General features: G+C 39.3%; 1 protein-coding gene across 4 annotated transcripts in view; it reads left to right on the forward strand.

Annotated features, from left to right (window-relative positions):
• GCA (grancalcin) overlaps positions 1 to 17922 on the forward strand; it is a 43884-nt gene that overhangs the window by 4022 nt on the left and 21940 nt on the right. Inside the window, exon 1 of one of the 4 annotated variants that reach the window (XM_054548786.2) lies at positions 13120 to 13138. The exons of the other annotated variants lie outside the window; for them this stretch is intronic. The gene's annotated coding sequence lies outside the window, so the exon portion shown is untranslated. Of the gene's footprint in view, positions 1 to 13119; positions 13139 to 17922 lie in introns of those variants that run through there. 4 annotated transcript variants of the gene reach the window in all.

A 17922-nucleotide genomic window follows, 5' to 3' on the forward strand; every position in this document is an offset into this window, starting at 1 on the left:
AAGGGGATGGAGTGGAAAGGTTTTCCCTGGAGTCAGGCCACTCAGCAGCCTGGGCTCCCCTCAACTGCCCCCGCCAAACTCTGCGACGTTCTACTTCTGCCAGATGGTGGCCTGCCAGCGTGCTGGTGCCTTTTGGTGTGTTCCTCTCAACGTTCAGCCGCCTATGTGTTTTTCTACTGATGTGCTCCTCTCGAGTCCAGCTGCCTCTGTGTCTGCCTGCTGGGGTCTTGGAGGTTTTTATAGGTACAGGATGGGGGCATGGCAGGCTACAGTGGTCTTGGGAAATGCAACATTTGGCAGGAAATGCCTGTCCTCACCTAGGTCCGTGAGGGTAAAGCCCTAGCTAGGGATCGCACCCTCCTCTATCCAGCACTTCCCTTTCCCCTTTCTGTATCATTTACAGGGACCACACTCTTCCCTTCGCAGCACTTCCATATCATTTATCCCCTCTGAAGAGGTACAGCTAACTGCCGTTAGAATATGGACGATGACCGGTTTTAGCTGCTTCCTGCTGACACGGGGCATTGTTTTGGTAAAAATGGCACAGACTCCTCCCAGAGGTTTATCTGAGGGTTCCTAGCAAAGGAGAGCCATCGTCCGAGGCTCCGATTGCCTGACCATTTGGAGTTTGATGGCTTCTAGGCATGGGAGAAAAAAAACCCAAGTTCTATAAAGTTAAGTATGCATGGGTTAAATGTGTATTACACAAGGAAAGAATTTAGTGCCAAAGATTACAGAGATAAGAAATGAAATATACTAACAACAACAACAACATTGTACCCCGAGCTGTTTCAGCCTGGTCAAAGAAATTAAACCTTGTATGGGAGCAGTTAAACTTTAGAAGGGAGCTAACTGTTGTTGCCACATCCTTAGCAATTAACAGGTGCACCCTGGGAATTCGGGGGTTTGTGAGCTTGCCTGGTGGCCACTAAAGCTTCTGTCTCTTTCCTGTGTTTCCTCTCTCCTTCCTGGGCTTCCCTGTCTCTATTATAAAAGACCAAGGTGTCCATTTTCAGGAGGTCCCCTAATGTATTGTCTGCTCCCGGGGCCCGTTTCTGCAACTTCCTCCTGATGTCAGGAGCTGACTGAGTAATAAATTTATCCATTAGGATTAGTTGCCCCTTGACTGAATCAGGAGATAGAGAGGTGTGTTTTGCCAAGGCCTCTCCAGGAAGGCAGTGGGATTTTCATCAAATTCCTGTCCTACATAAGCCCTCCATTATGCATACCTGAAAGTGTCTCCTCTTCCATTTTCCCATCTCATCACTGGGATCCCCTTCAGGGTCATCCATTGGTACTGCTTCTCTTCTGGTTGGATAATGTTTGCCCCCTTCCCTGACACTATATGTGATACAAAACTCATCCCCAAATCTGTCTGCACTTGCTGAATGGCGTGTTTCTCAGTGTCTGTCAGGGTCTGATTCAAAAGTAACATAACATCTCTCCAGGAGAGTTCAAATATTTAGGTGAAATTCTGGAAAGCCTCTATATATCTACCAAGGTCATCTGAAAACTTGCCAAGGTCCCCCTTCATTTGCGTTAAGTCCTGTAGGGAGAAGGGGACCTGGACCTTACTGGGCCCAAATTCACTTGGCATCTATTGGAGAGGCAAGAGTAAGACTGGGGTTTGTTTAGGGTGAGGATTTCTAGGAGGGGGCAAGTGAGAGGCTGAAACTGGATAGGGAGTTCGGGGTGGACCCAGAGGAGCAGGGCTTGAGGGAGTTGGCTTCTCTGCTGGGTGTGCCTCTGAGACTCATGTCTTTAATTTGCTGGGCTTGCCCCTTGCAGCCTTCCCTGAGACAGGAAACAGAAGGTTGGATCAATCCTACATTGTCAGCAAAGGTCTGGATTGCCTTACAAGGTATAGAAAGCTTGCACGTATGGGACCTCAGACCATCTATCCTCAAGTCTACAGAAAAGTTCCAATTGCCAGATGGTATTGAAATGAATGGTCCCTTCCCGAGGCCAAGCCAGTCCTTCCTGTAAATCATAATTTGGCCAAACTTTTGTGCAGAGGGCTATGAGGCATTTTTCCTTCAGATTCTGAGGGTCAAAGTAGTCCCAATGGTTCAGCATACACCCCAGAGGAGTATAAGCTGAGGGTGGTGAAGAGAACTGGTTGCCCATTCTGAAAGACAGGGAATAGAGGCATCCCTCATTTCCCTTCTTTTTTTTTTTCTTTTTTTTTTTTTTGAGATGGAGTCTTGCTCTGTCGCCCAGGTTGGAGTGCAATGGCACGATCTTGGTTCACTGCAGTCTCCACCTCCTGGGTTCCGCAATTCTCCTGCCTCCACCTCCCAAGTAGCTGGGACTACAGGCAAGCCCCACCATGCACAACTAATTTTTTGTATTTTTAGTAGACACGAGGTTTCACCATGTTGGCCAGGCTGGTCTCAAACTCCTGATCTCAGGTGATCTGCCTGCCTCGGCCTCCCAAAGTGCTGGGGTTACAGGCGTGAGCCACCACACCCGGCCTTCCTTTCCTTCTTTCAGAAAAAACTCAGGGTATGATGGAGATGGAGAGAGAAAGTGAGCATCCTCCCTCCACTCTCTACTGCTTATCCCTGAGCCCCAGAGACCTTGGCAGGTGCCAGCCATAGGTACAAATGAGGTATGTACCCATGAGGTAGGGAAAACCTGGAGAATGGGAATTAACTGCCCTCACCTATGCCTCCCTTTCTTCTTGCTATTGGCAAACTTTGAGTTCCCTGGGCCTGTTTATTCCATGAACCATGGCCTCCTTCCGTGGGGTGGGTTTTAGTCGGCAGGAATTGGTTCTGCCCATTTACACTGTGCCTGTCACCTGGCTTTGGATTCCTCAGGCCCAGTTTTTCTTTCTTGGGCCTCAATCTGAAGCTTAAATTGAGTTTGGGACCAAAAAGGTATTTTAGAGGCTGTTTGTATCTGTTTAGAGTATCTCAAATGTGCCCTGCTGAATTTGCAGTTATCAGCCAGCAGGGGTTGCTCCTCTGTTATATTGTGGGGGGCAGGGGGAGCCCTCTCACTTGGAAAAGGAAAAAAAAGAGAAAAACGGTAAAAGGGGCAAAAAAGGGGGGATGCTAGGAGAAGGACCCCTTACTTAGTGCAAGTGGGTGGGCCCTTTTAATCCTTGTAATTATCTTTCCCATCCTTCCCCTAGTTCAGACCAGGTTGAATTCCCTGGCCAGGGGAGGTTCTGTTGGCATATTAGGCAAGAAGCACCCTGTAGGGTCCTGGCTATTGCTTGTTTGTTCCTGCTCCCCCTCATGGCTGTTGGGCTCAGCCTTTGCCTGCTGCAGGCACACCTAGGCAGCTGAGCTGAAAGGGGAAAGGGTAAGGAGACATTCCCTGAGCCACGCATGCCTGTGGCTGTCAAGGTAGAGGCATACCTGGCACCTCTAGGAGCAGTTGGTCTGATTTGCACCTTTGGTGGCTGGGCCAAATACTCATTTTACTTAGTAACATTGACGCAGCCTGTAGCAAAACACTTAACATTATAAAGAAAGAGATGAGAGCCATTTCAAACTGTGCAAGACAGAAAAAGTGACAAAAAGACAACAGAGGCTTGCTGGGCATGGTGGCTCCACCTGTAATCCCAGCACTTTGGGAGGCCAAGATGAGTGGATCACCTGAAGTCAGGAGTTCGAGATCAGCCTGGCCAACATGGTGAAACCCTGTCTCTACCAAAAAAAAGAAAAAAAAGAATTAGCCGAGATTGGTGGCATGTGCCTGTAATCGCAGCTACTCGGGAGGCTGAGGCAGAAGAATTGCTTGAACCTGGGAGGTGGAGGTTGCAGTGAGCCAAGATTGTGCTGCACTGCAGCCTGGGTGACAGAGCCAGGTCCTGTCTCAAAAAAGAAAAGGAAACAGAGCCTCTTACTCATAGGAAAGAGAGAGAGGTGGCAGGGTTTTGGAAGAAAGGCAAACCTGACAGTTTAGCATTCACTCACACTCACCTTCTAAGATCCCAGGTGAGCCCCCAGTTGAGACAGGAAAAGTTGCCCCGCTGCTCAAACCTCTAGGGGAGCATACAGACGGGCAGGCTGTGGGGCTCCGACCTCATGGCAGTGTCCAGGGGTGAATATTTACAGCTCCTGAAGCCCCGGTGGGAGTGTATTACAGGGTACTCTTTTAGTTTTGCTTTTAGTTTTGCTGTCTATAGATGGCTTGTCTTAACCAGCTCAATTAAACCCTCTACCTTGTTGCAAGGACAGAGGGCTTTCTGTATCTTGGGTTCTTGCCTTGGTGTACTAGAAGAATGTAATCACACCTAGGCTTGGAGAATGAGTGCAAGGTTTTATTGAGTGGAGGTAGCTTGGGGGAAGTCAGAAGGGGATTGAATGGGAAGGTTTACCCCTGGAGTTGGGCCTCTCGGTGGCCTGGGCTCTCCACTGACTATCCCAGCCAAACTCTGCATCATTCTGCTTCTGCTGGTCAGTGGCCTGGCAGCATTCTGGTGCCTGTCAGTGCGTTCCTCTCCACATTCAGCTGCCTGTGTATTCTGCTGATATGCTCTTCTTGATGTCCAGCTCCTTCTATGTCTGCCTGCTGCGGTCTCAGGGTTTTTTTTATAGGCACAGGATGGGGGCGTGGCAGGACTGTGTGGTCTTGGGAAATGCAACATTTGGGCAGGAAATGCCTGTCCTCACCTAGGTCCATGGGGATGGAGCCCTAGCTAGGGATCATGCCCTCCTCTACTTAACACTTCCCTTCCCCACTTCCATATCACTTAAAGGGACCACATTCTTCCATTCCCAGCACTTCTATATCCATATTATAATTGAAAAAGTCTTAAGGTAAGAGAGTAGGAAGGCTGTAGAATTAATTATTGAAATATTGAGATAAATTGAATCAAACTTTTGAACTGCTAAATCACGAAGGGTTAAACTAAGATTTTAAAATATAAGCATTATCAACTACAAATTTTTTTATTATCAATGCACTGAATTATATAAATTACATTTTAAAAAATTAGTTCATCTCATTCCTTTTTCGTTTTTGTTGTATTTTATGATAAATTATTATAGTTGTACATGTGAAGATTTTCTAAATGAATAACCATATATTTACTGGGGTCCATGTTCAAATATTTTTAATGATAGGGATCAAAATTTTTTATTTTTATTTTATTATAATTATTGTTATTTTTAACTTTTAAGTTCAGGGGTACATGTGCTGGTTTATTACATAGGTAAACTTGTGTCATGGGGGTTTGTTGTACAGATTATTTCATCACCCAGATATTAAGCCTAGTACCCATTAGTTATTTTTCATGATCTTTTCCCTCCTCGCACCCTTCACTTTCCAATAGGCCACAGCGTGTGTCATTCCTCCATGTGTTCTCATCATTTAGCTCTCACTTATAAGTGAGAACATGCAGTATTTGGTTTTTTGTTCCTGTGTTAGTTTGCTAATAACAATGACCTCTAGCTCCATCCATGTCCCTGCACAGGATATGATCTCATTCTTTTTTATGGCTGCATGGTTTTTAATGGTATATATGTACCATATTTTCTTTATCCAGTCTGTTACTGATGGGCATTTAGGTTGATTCCATGTCTTTGCTATTGTGAATAGTGCTGCAATGGATGCATGCACACAGGTGTCTCTACAATAGAACAATTTTTATTCCTTTGGGTATATACCCAGTAATGGGATTGCTGGGTCAAATGGTATTTCTGTCTTTAGGTCTTGGAGGAATCACCACACTGTCTTCCACAATGGCTGAACTAATTTACACTCCCACCAACAGTATGTAAGCATTCCTTTTTCTCCATAACCTTGCCAGCATGCGTTATTTTTTGACTTTTTAGTAATAGCCAATAATTTTGATTTTTAATACTAAGGCAATGCTACAGTAGGTCAAACCATTTTGTATGAATATTAAAATAAAAGAATGACCCAAAGAATGCTACAAACTTGCTTTCCAGTTGTTTTATGTACCTGAATACACACATTGGCCTTGAAGAATATCTCCAATAGGAAGTGCTGACATGGCCAATTCAGTCCCTTTTTGTGGTGGCAAAGTGAGCCAAGTGACCACTTAGGAAGTTGTTCTCAACCTATGTCCAGATTAGACTTACATGGAAACCTGTATAAAATTATCCATTGCCTCACAATCTCCATGGTTAGAACTTTAGTGTCAGTTATTTTTCTTTTCAAACCCACTTGTAATTTCATTCTTCCGTCAGAGGTGAGAACTAGGGATTAGGGCTTCTGTTAGCCTAGTGCCAACTGAGGATACCATCAATTCTCATTTTTGGTGGCAGTTATATTCTTGAAAGTCACTATAAGCACTGAATTAGTGAATACTGAGCCATTGCTTCTAGAGAAAACGAGGGTTAGGTTCCTATGAGCCCCAGTAACATTTTTGTCAACTGATCAATACATAACCTTGTTTTGCCTGTATTTCTATTTAAAGACATTTTATTTAGTATATATTGTTGATTCATTAACATTGAATTCACAGCCAATTGCACTATGACTCATACCTGAACAAAGCTTACCTAACATACTTATTTTCTTTTGTGCTCAGGAGTATTAGACCGCACTTCAGCACTGTGCTGGGAGGCCATTTTAAACAGTGAAATCACTAACAAAGAGCACAAAAATGTGAAAAATGTGGCACTAAATATACTACAAAAAGTATACTTATTTATAGTATAAGAGCTGAAACAAGAAGGCAGAGCACTGCCTTGTTTGACCTCAGTTAGGAGTCTGTGCGTCAGGTGATTCAGATGTTTCACAGTTCTGCACATGTTTGCAAATGACTGTGAAAGGGCCACAAGTATTGATTATTTGGGAGTTACAAATAAGTATTAGCAAGTAGCTGAATTCACACAAATGAAATCCATGAATAGTGAGTATCAACTATCCTATGGTTTGAATTATTGTGCCCCCTTCAATATTTATGTTGAAATATCATCCCCAGTGCAACAGTGTTAAGAGGTGGGGCCTTTAGGAGGAGATTACACCATGAGGGCTGTGGCCTAGTGGGCAGGATTAGTACCCTTTTAAAACTGAGTGAGTTGAGCATATTTTGCCCTTCTGACCCACCATGTCAAGAAATAGCATTCATGGCACCATCTTGGAAGCAGAGGCTGGGGACCTCACCAGATGCTGAACCTATCTGTGCCCTTGATATTGGACTTCCCATCCTTCAGAACTGTGAGGAAATAAATTTCTGTTCTTTATATTACCCAGTCTCAGGTATTTTGTTGTAGCAGAACTAACAGACTGAGACAAACTGTATATATATAACTTGCTGGCCTGAGCAGGAGAATTTGGAAACTGGATTATGTTTTTTAGATATCTTCCTGAATCATTCATAATTCATTTTGGATAAAGCTGTGATATAAGTGGACACATATTTTCAGCAATTTATGAAAGGACACGTAGTCTGGAACATTCATCTGCTAAATTCATTGACCTGGGCATTGCCACCTAGTTGCTTAGAACAAATAAAACCTATTAGGCATTATATAAAATACACAACTTCTGCCGGGTGTGGTGGCTCACGCCTGTAATCCCAGCACTTTGGGAGGCCGAGGCGGGTGGATCACGAGGTCAGGAGATTGAGACCATCCTGGCTAACATGGTGAAATCCTGTCTCTACTAAAAATGCAAAAAATTAGCCGAGCATGGTGGTGGGCACCTGTAGTCCCAGCTACTCAGGAGGCTGAGGCAGGAGAATGGCACGAACCCAGGAGGGGGTGCTTGCAGTGAGCCAAGATCGCGTCACTGCACTCCAGCCTGGGCGACAGAGCGAGACTCCATCTCAAAAAAAAAAAAAATATATATATATAAAAATATAAATATACAATATTATTTATATATTATATAATATATACATTATATATAATATATACATTGTATAATATATACATTATATATAATATATACATTATATAATATATACATTATATATAATATATACATTATATAATATATAAATATATATATATATTTATGTAGCTTCATAGCAGTAGCTCCCTGGACACTTTAGAGCATAAATCCTTAGCTAATATTTGGAAGAATCAAATACATATGAATTCAACTGAAAAGTCCACAATGTCTTTAAACTGGAGAGAAAGTAACAAGTGCAGGAAATCTGAATCAGAACTACTTCGAAGGATTTTTGCTTAACTCATGCCTACTAACAAGGCCCACAGCAGTCCTTCAACTTGTGGTTCAGGAAAGAGAATGAGGGACTGAAGGAGGAAGTCCTGAATCATTGAAAAAACTGTCTTGCTTGTAGTAACTGGAGTTTCTTATACTTTTACCAAAAAGGAAGAGGGAAGTTATAGAGACTATAAGGAAATTCAACTTCCACACAAAAATAATGCACAGTCACATTTACTGCAAGTTTATCATGGCCTAGGTGACTAATATTTAAACTGAGAAGATTTAATGTGACTTAGTGATACATCCCTAAGATGTGATGGAGAGAGGCTCAATGGGCAGAGCACTGGGCCCCATCTGTACTCCAAAAAGAGTACACTTTTTTAAAAAAGTTCATTTTTTGTGATTACGCATTTTTGGAAAGGTGTTTGAAAGTCTCTGCTGGGGGATCAAAACATGACGTACAAAGAATTCTCACAAAAATAGAAATATGGTATCAGGGCTTTCTTAGACTGCCTCACATTTATATACACCCAAAAACTAGCAAGATTAATTCAGAGCCAGCAGCTGCCTTTACCAACAGTTTTGCATAGAATCAAATGCTAAAAAAGTTGAGCAAGCTCTGGAACCTGTATACTATTTTGTTGAAGGTGGGAAAGGGACTTCAATTATAATATGCTAGTACTGTTATAAATGAAAGAATGGATGAGTAAAGCCAGTAACGAAGAGATGAGACACCTATTTATTAAGATCACAAATTATACCGTATTTTATAATGTAAATGTATATTGCATATTAAAATATATTTTCTGATTATTCCTTAAATCATTAACTTTTTTTCCCTCTGAATTCCCAATAAATCGGCTGTGTGTTTCATTTATCTATCTGAGTATTTGTGTTGAGGGTATATAGATTTAGCAGCTTTGGGGAGCTTGCAGAGTCCCTCCTCATCCTTAGAACTCATTCAAAATTTTAGAACTTATTTAGTATAGATGATTTCATTTCATTCATCCTTTCTCCCTGAAAGGCAGTAAGAGTCTCAAGGGACATATTCATACTATGTGAGAGATTTTTAAATTATCAGGTGATCCAAATTATTTTGTTACTACAAATAATCTATTTAAAAATACTTTAAGATGAAGGATTTATGATTTTTAATAGAGAAAAATAAATAAGGCAGCATGCATGGACTGTGAGTGATCCCTGACAGACATCTCAGAAATGCTTCATTCATTTCAGGAACAGACTGCTTATGTGCTCACAAATATGCTGCATGCTGTTAATTACCAATTAAGCATAATGTTAACATTTAATAATTGTGGAACACCCACAGTGAACCCTAGAGAAAGCCTGAAACTTATCTCGAAAAAGGAATTCTGGAGGCTGACCAAAGTTCTCAGATAAGGCCAATTACTGCCTAAGGCTCATCTTATTCCCTGGAACCTTGATGATACGGTGTCTCCTTTGAAGAGGTGGCAGGGACAAAGCAGCCCAGGCCAAATCCTAGACATCGTCTTATCCATGCCTTTCTCAGAAAGGTGTAAGTGGGAAAGCCTTCCCTTGCTTCCTTCCTGAGACTTCTCCACACTGCGACTCACAGATGATGTTTCCTCTGCCGCCACCTTGTGGGGCTTTAACTGTGAGATCTTAACTGCATTGGAACAAATTAAGCTGATTCAGTTAAACAAAATTGTAACTATGTACAATTATAGATTTTTTTTTTGCCGGTTAACAGAAAAGGGAGATAATCTATATTTCCCACTAGGGAGGTAAAATCATGGCTATAATTTCAACTTAAAATACATGTTATAAAGGCAGAGAAGATAACCTTCTACTTCATTACCTCTACTGCTAATGTTCTCTCCAATCTTCAGAAAAAAATCATTTAAAATTAAGCTGCTCAGGGCCCAATATACTTCTGCTACAGAATCAGGGAAAAGGGTATAAATATCTATAGGTAAGGGACAAGGTAACATGTATTGAGGATGTTTATAGGGATTGTTTTCATGACTATGCCTATGTTACACCTCCCTGCACCTTTCTTTTGTGATTCTATGTCATCCTGAGCTTACCTCTAGCCACAGCACTCATCTCACTTTGTTACAATTGCATTTTGACTTATCTGCCATTCCTAGTAAGCTATAAGCTTCACAAGGACAGGCAACATGTCTTCATTATTTTTGAATCCTCAATAGTAGTGTAGAGCTTGGCACACAGGAGGTACTCAATGCATATTTAGTGAATAAATGAACATCAAATGCCTACCATGTGCTAGGAGGTGTGAGGAAAACAAAGATCTATACCTATGCTTTTCCTGAGCTTTCTATATGTTACCACATTTAATCTTCACAACTCCATGAGTTTATGAGTGGGCCTATTGTTCTCTCTTGCTCAGTATTCATTCCTTCTGTTTTTGGTAAAACTGCTCCTAGATTTTCTTCTGGAGAAACCACCCATTTCCTCATCCTCAAACTATCTTTGGGTAGGATTGACCCCTTTCCCAGCTATTGAGCTGGAGCCTTATTAGTTTAACCTACTCAACATATCCCACTCCCTAGCTATAGTGATTAAGTGTGAACACGGAACCCAATTAAAACCAGAGAAATCCTAGCACTTTGGGAGGCCAAGGTGGGTGGATCACTTGAGGTCAGGAGTTCAAGACCACCTTGGCCAACACGGTGAAACCTCATCTCTACTAAAAATACAAAAAAAAATTAGCCAGACGTGGTGGCAGGCACCTGTAATCCCAGCTACTGGGTAGGCTGAGGCAGGAGAATCGCTTGAACCCGGGAGGTGAAGATTGCAGTGAGCTGAGATCACACCACTGCACTCCAGCCTGGATGACAGAGTGAGACTCCATCTCAAAAAAAAAAAAAAAAGGACCAGAGAAATAAAAGTGGAGATTCCCTGTAGCTATTTGTAACAGTGAGTTATGGTTGGGTTAAGGGTTGGGAGGGGGCATCCCTCTATGTCCTAAGAATGGAGGCAGAAGGGACAGCTGGAAAATGTGGGTCCTTGGAGAAACTGTCTATATGCCAGATGAAACTTAATCTAAAGCTAGCCCAGGACTTTGAATTACATGAGCCAATAAATTCTCTTGTTTAGATATATTGAGTTGGATTTTCTGTCGTAATATTAAGAGGACTTATTGATCTTCTAATAGGGAGTATCCCCATTTTGCAAAGGAGAAACTGAGATTTAAAGAAGTTGCATTATATATTCCAATGTCATACTGTCAACAAATGAACTTGGAGTCAATTGTCAACCCCTTCGTTATTTATTGCACAGTTTCTTCCAGAGTTAGCATGGATGATAATGACTAGAACCAATTAACCTAGTCTCTTGAAATCAGAATGTGTGTGTGAATTAATGAAATCAGTATTAACAAAGTTAAAAAAATAAAATGTTAATAAAGAGAAATTGTCCCAACTCTGACATTGGTATTAACTTATTATCTGCATAATGTGCTTAGCTGATAGGTAGTTTCCTACATGGATGTTTCCTAAATATTAATGAGGGAAAATATCAAAATTCAAGATCTGAGTATCAGCTGATTTTTTTTCATTATTGTAATACTATGATAGACTTATAGCCTGAAGCTACATGTTTTGCTTAGTTAACAGTTGAAAGTTGAGTTCAATAATAATTTAATTTTTCAAATTTATACATGAAAAGCTATATTTTAGGCAATGCTTTCCAACAGAAATTAGTTTTGTTTCCTTCTAAACATGTATTTATTGATGTGTAGATTTATTTAAAATAATATACAGAAAGATATTTCACATAGGAAATCAAATACATAATTATTTAATCTTTGTTATCTATATGCTCAAATGGTTTCTATGTCCTCACTCAGACATTTTTTGTATCTTTTTTTCATTTTATTTTGTTTTTTTGATATCAGTAACTACCATTTTCTTAGACACTTTATGAGCAAACTCTAGCCTAAAGATTCTGTTGCTAGGTAACATCCTCCTTTCTCCTGTCTCCTCTCCCTTTCTTTTCTGCTGGTTGCCATAGTGCCTCTCTTAATGGGTGGCTCAAGTCCTTACTGTAATCCTGGAAGTTGAATAAAAACCTAAGTATATCTCTCTCTCTCTTTCTGTCTTCTATATAGCCTAGTTGCTCAGTGAAATATTTGGATTTAATTAAGTACCAATTAATCATTCAGTATAATTACTCTATAAATATCTACTTTATGCAATTTATCTGGATTTTTGGTTTACTTTACAGAACAATTTCATGGGTTGAAACTCTAATTGAAGAGTTGTTTAATTTGGGCGGGGTTGGGAATTTAAGTTCTGGAATTTCATTTGGATTTAATTAAATACAGAATAATCATTCAATATAATTACTCTATAAAACATCTACTTTATGCAATTTATCTGGATTTTTGGTTTACCTTACAGAACAATTTCATGGGTTGAAACACTAACTGAGATTTGTTTAATTTGAGCAGAGTTGGGAATTTAAGTTCTGGAATTTCTTTTTCTTCAGTGTGCTTGACATTTTCCACCTGCCCATAAAGATCTACTTTTCACCCTTCTCTACATTGTTCTGTGCCAGGGAGCCTAACCTTTGTGGACTGCATCAATGAGCTCCCTTTTCCTCTAGCTGCTGATCAGATTCAGCCAAAGGAAGCGCTAGCAGGAAAGCAGAGGTAGGGAGAAGAGTGAGGTTTTGGTATTTATTTCCTAGGCTAATCTTAATGCAGGTCATGGTGCATCCGTGGGCTAAAAGTCATGTGTCAGGGGACCCTCTTCATACAATAATTCTATCCATGTTTTGATAACTGCTTTCTTGCCTTGCCCCTTCTGCCTAAGGGTGGTAATGGGTCCTCAACACTGCTTGCACTGGGATGCTATATCAGGCCTGATTGATTTATCTTACCTATGTCAACACTTCTGTAAACAGTGACTTTATTACAGTCTCTCAATTACTGTGTCTGAATGTGCCTTCTGCTTTTTTCTGGTGGAAGTGGCAGCAGCAGCAACTGAGCTTTATGGCTAAAAGACAGAAAACAAGGAAAGTGTTTAAGGTAAGCTGAGCTGAGAAGATCTTGGGTGGTGCATTAATTGGGCTCATTATACCCACCCATAACTGATCATGGGTCATCATCTACATTAGTACCTGTCACAATTCTTACCCCTTTTTGTACCAGGAGAGTACTAAGTTTTTTTCTCTTTCTTTTACTTCAGTTTCTAATTTTGGATAACTCAAGCAATGAAGTGTTTTATAGCTTGATTCTTAGGTTTTAAGTAACATTAAAGGCTCTAAGAATGGGACTTCATTCTCTCACACTCATTCAAAAGTACACAAGCACTGGTGATTGTGTAGTGAAAGGTGACAGCACAACAGTGAACATTATGATCAGGGGTCTCCTGTTTTCAGCTTTCAGATTTTGTGTGCTATTTCCTGAACATGAAAAATAATCAGTTCATGTTTTGTTTTAAAAATATTTTGCAACTGCTTTGATCTGTGTCTACATCCACAATGCAAGTTATTACTACGTTTCCTCTGAAGATGTAATTGGTCCTACTTATTTCACAAGATTGTTGTGAAACTCAAATGTGATAATGTGCAAAATAGCTGTGAAAAATATCAAGTGCTATATAAAAGAATAAGTTGTAATTTTAAAATTTTTATTACCAGGTTTTATTTCCACCAATAATTTTACATAAATATGAAGGGGGGCAGTCTTATTTTACACATACACAAAACACCTGAGGATTAATGTGGAAATGAGATGATCTCAGCTTTTAGTTGGCCAATAATATATTTAAGAATTGGGCCACTTTTATGTTTTTGATGAAACTATTTTTAATTTTTTGTAACAGGACTACTCTAACTTAACTGACACTACACAGAAGCGAGTTACTAACCAATGGGATAAGCATCAACATAAAAGAATTTAATTGACATATTTAATTTATTTATTTCTAGAGAGTCAGCTTTGTGGGTATATCATCCCATGTTATTACAGAAGTGGGTTACTAACCAGTGGGATAAACACCAACATAACAGAATTTAATTGACATATTTAATTTATATATTTCTAGAAAGATAGCTTTGTGGGTTTATCATCCCATGTTATCTAGGTAGAATCTAAATGATATTCATAAGCATGCAACTTGGATTTAAAATTTAAGGTAGGTATTTTTCTGATCTTACCTGAAAAGTACATGACTTTATTGAGGCTTTTACTCATACTGTTGCTGTTCTTATTCAGCATTAGTTGTGGACACATACTGTGATCAACATTATCTACATATGTATAATTTCTCAAGAAGTTTTCATTGAGTCCAAATTGCTTAATAGACTTAATAATCAAAGTGAGGATGTATATATGCAGAAAGTATACCAATCATCACCTTTCTGAAGAGCCTTGTTAACAATTTTATGCTAAAATGCACTATTATTAAATTGCTTTAGAGTTTGTACTCCTGCCAAAAGAGTACTAGTATTTTCAGAATTAAAAACAGAAAACTGTGTTATTGAGAGCTTAGCTGAAGAAAGGTCAGTTTGTCAAGTGGCTGCTTGAGGTAATAAATGGTAAATAATATTTATTTTTGTCTTATTTGGCACGCTTATTATTTTTCTTCTGTCCTCACTGGTGGGCAGTAACCCTTAGAAAGATACTGAAAGGAACAACTTCAGGCTTAAAATAAAATTATTACTGGATGGCTTCACTTGATAGTGTCATATTTTTATGTCTTATGCAAATAACACATATATATCTTCATTATTCCATATTAAAAACACAATGAATAATTTCTGGAAAAGTATGATAATTATTGCATGTAGATCAATTAAGGAAATCTATGTTAAGGAATATTGGAAATCCAATTAAGGAATACATTTTAGCATAAAATAGATAAATACTAGGGTAGATCAAAGTGACAGCACAACAGTGAACATTATGATCAAGTGTCTCTTTTTTCAACTTTCAGATTTTGTGTGCTATGAACGAAATTCTTCCCTCTCCAAATTTGCATGCTGCAACCCCAACCACCAATGGGATGATATTTGGAGATAGATCTTTAGGAGATAATTCAGTTTAGGTGAGGTCATGAGAGTGGGGTCCTCATGATGGGAATTGTGCCCTTATAAAAAGAGACCCCAGAAAGTTTGCCCCCTCTCTTGCTATCCTCATGCACCAAGCAAAGGTCATGTGAGGACACAGGGAGAAGGCAGCCATCTGTAACCAAGGAGAGAGGCCTCACTAGGCACTGACCCTGTGGGCAGCTTGATCTTGGACTTCCAGTCTTCAGAACTGTAAGAAATAAATTCCTTTTGTTGAAGCCACACAACCTATGGTATTTTGTTATGGCAGCCTGAGCTAACAGACACTGTGTACGTACTTTCTTAAGTGTTATATGGATTTAGAAGTTGTCAGAATCATTTTCCATATGTAATGGGCTATACCTTTAATCCTCTAAGTCATAAAACTATTTATATTATTAATTAATTTTTACAATCAATGATGCCCAAAGAGGCCTTAATTTCTTAGTCCCCTTTCACTTTCATTATCAGCATCAGCAATTGTTAGGGCCATTTTGGAGGAATCCTCCCTCTCTAAAAATAAATTCTTTGCCACTTGTCATCAGTGTGTCAAGTGGAGAAAGGTCTGTTAAGATGCAAATGCTGAGTGGTTGGTAGGCACCCTCCCCCGAAGCTGTTCACTCCAGGCAACCTCTTAGATTAACAGCCTGACATAGTCACTTAGTATCACAGGTGTCTCAAATTTAACATCTTCAATATTAATTCTTGATTTGGCACTATCCCAAACTGCTCCTTCCCCAGTCTTCACCATGTCATTTAAGGGCAAATCCAAAACACCAGTAAACCCTGCTGGCTATACCTTAAAAACAGAATAATCATCTCACTACTTCTCACCATCTCAACTGCTATACCCTAGTAGGTCACCATCATCTCTAGATTACCAACAGATTGCTAACAGATCTTGTTTCTACACTAACCTCTTGTCTATTGTCAACAGCTGAAAGAGTGAGCCTTCCTAAATCGTATCATGTCCCACTTAGATTTCAAACTCTTCGGTGGCTCCGTATCACAACCAGAGTATAAAAGAAAGTACTTAAAATGGTCTGTGAAGTCCTGCATGATCTGCTCCAATGTCCCCTGCTTCTGCAACCACTCCCACTACTCTCCCTCTTGCTCAATCTATTCCGGGCTCACCGGCCTCCTTGTTATTCTTCAAATAGCTCAGGCAGGGTTTTGCTTTAGGACCTTAACTCTAGTTCTTCATGGAAATTTCTTCCTACAGATACCTCCAGAACGTCTAACTCATTCATGACCTCTAAGTTTTTACTCAAATCTTGCCTTTTCAATAAAGCTACCCAAGTACTCCATTTAGAGCTACAACCTACTCTGTCATCTCCCTACCCCTTAACCTTGACTTAGGTTTCCTTATTTTTCAATAGCATTTATCATCTTCTCACATGGTTTATAATTTACTTACTCATCATTTTTACTTACTATTGTCTGTTCTCCCTGCTAGAATGTAAGTTCCAAAAAAGCAAGGACATTCCTCCCCTCCTATTGATGTATGTTTTCCACATCTAAAATAGTGTTACATTATATATGTTCAATAAATAATTATTGAGTAAATGAATTGTTCTATCTAAATGAAATTTCTTAGTGATATAAAATAAACTCCATTAATGTTGTTTTCCATTAGCTGGTATGTCTTATTTATTTTATATATATATATATATGATTTATATGAGGGAAGTAGGCTCTGGGTTTGTGACTGAAATTTGCTGAGTAGTTGTGTCTCTTTTCTCTCCCTCATTCATATAGTGGGAAAGAGAAAATGAGGTGGCAACAGATAGGAAAAAGAACTGCAGTTAATTTATTGTTTGTTTATATTTTACTGGTAAATGTGCTGGTTAATTGAATATCTAAACTTATGATAAGACCAATGCCACCAAGATTCAGAAGAAATTCCATAGTTAGACATAATCCTGTAAGCTTTATGGTCACCAGAAAGGATGTATCCTGTGTAAGAGAAGTAATTAAATTGGCTAATCTTGGTCAAAACAATGCGTTTCCTTGGCTATTTCTCTAGTTATATTTTCTACTGCCATTTAAAAACTTTTAAAGCCTTTTTTTCTTTTATGGTGTAAATAATTTTATTATATTCTGAAATACAGCACTATGGTTGGGGATGGAGAGAAAAGGGGACATACAATGTTTAAGAAACCACATTCTGCAGCCAAACTCTCAGATTTGCTAGTCACTATGCAACTGCAGTTGTGGGTAGTGAAATACAATTCTCCACCTTACTTTTCACATTTGTAAAGTGGGAATAATAACATATACCTGATGGAGTTGTTTTGAGAAATAACACTTCACAACACACAATGCCTGGTACATCGTATTCACGCTGTAACTATTTTTATAAAATAAAGAAGGATTTTATTAAAAGAAAAATATTTAAAAAGCAAATTTTTTAAATAGACATGACATTTTCATAAAATGCTATTGTTCATACAGTATTAACTTGACTCATGGAGGCAAATTAACATTACTATTATTTAAAAAAAACTCTATGGCCTTATTTGAATTTTTATACTAGAATATTTATAATTTGAAACACTAGTTTTAGAGATAGAGATGCTGTGTTGTTCAAAGTCCTCCTCTGCATCTTCATGGTAGGAACTTTCTTTGGTAGCCCTTTCTCTAAGTTAAGAGATATATTGGCAGGAACTATGAAGGATCTGATATTTTACCCTAGGTATGAGCAAACAAGTAGAGTGCCACAATTTCATAGAAGTTGGCAGAATGTGTGAGATTCCTGAG

Source organism: Pongo abelii, chromosome 11, assembly GCF_028885655.2.
Source record: "Pongo abelii isolate AG06213 chromosome 11, NHGRI_mPonAbe1-v2.0_pri, whole genome shotgun sequence".
NCBI lineage: Eukaryota > Metazoa > Chordata > Mammalia > Primates > Hominidae > Pongo > Pongo abelii.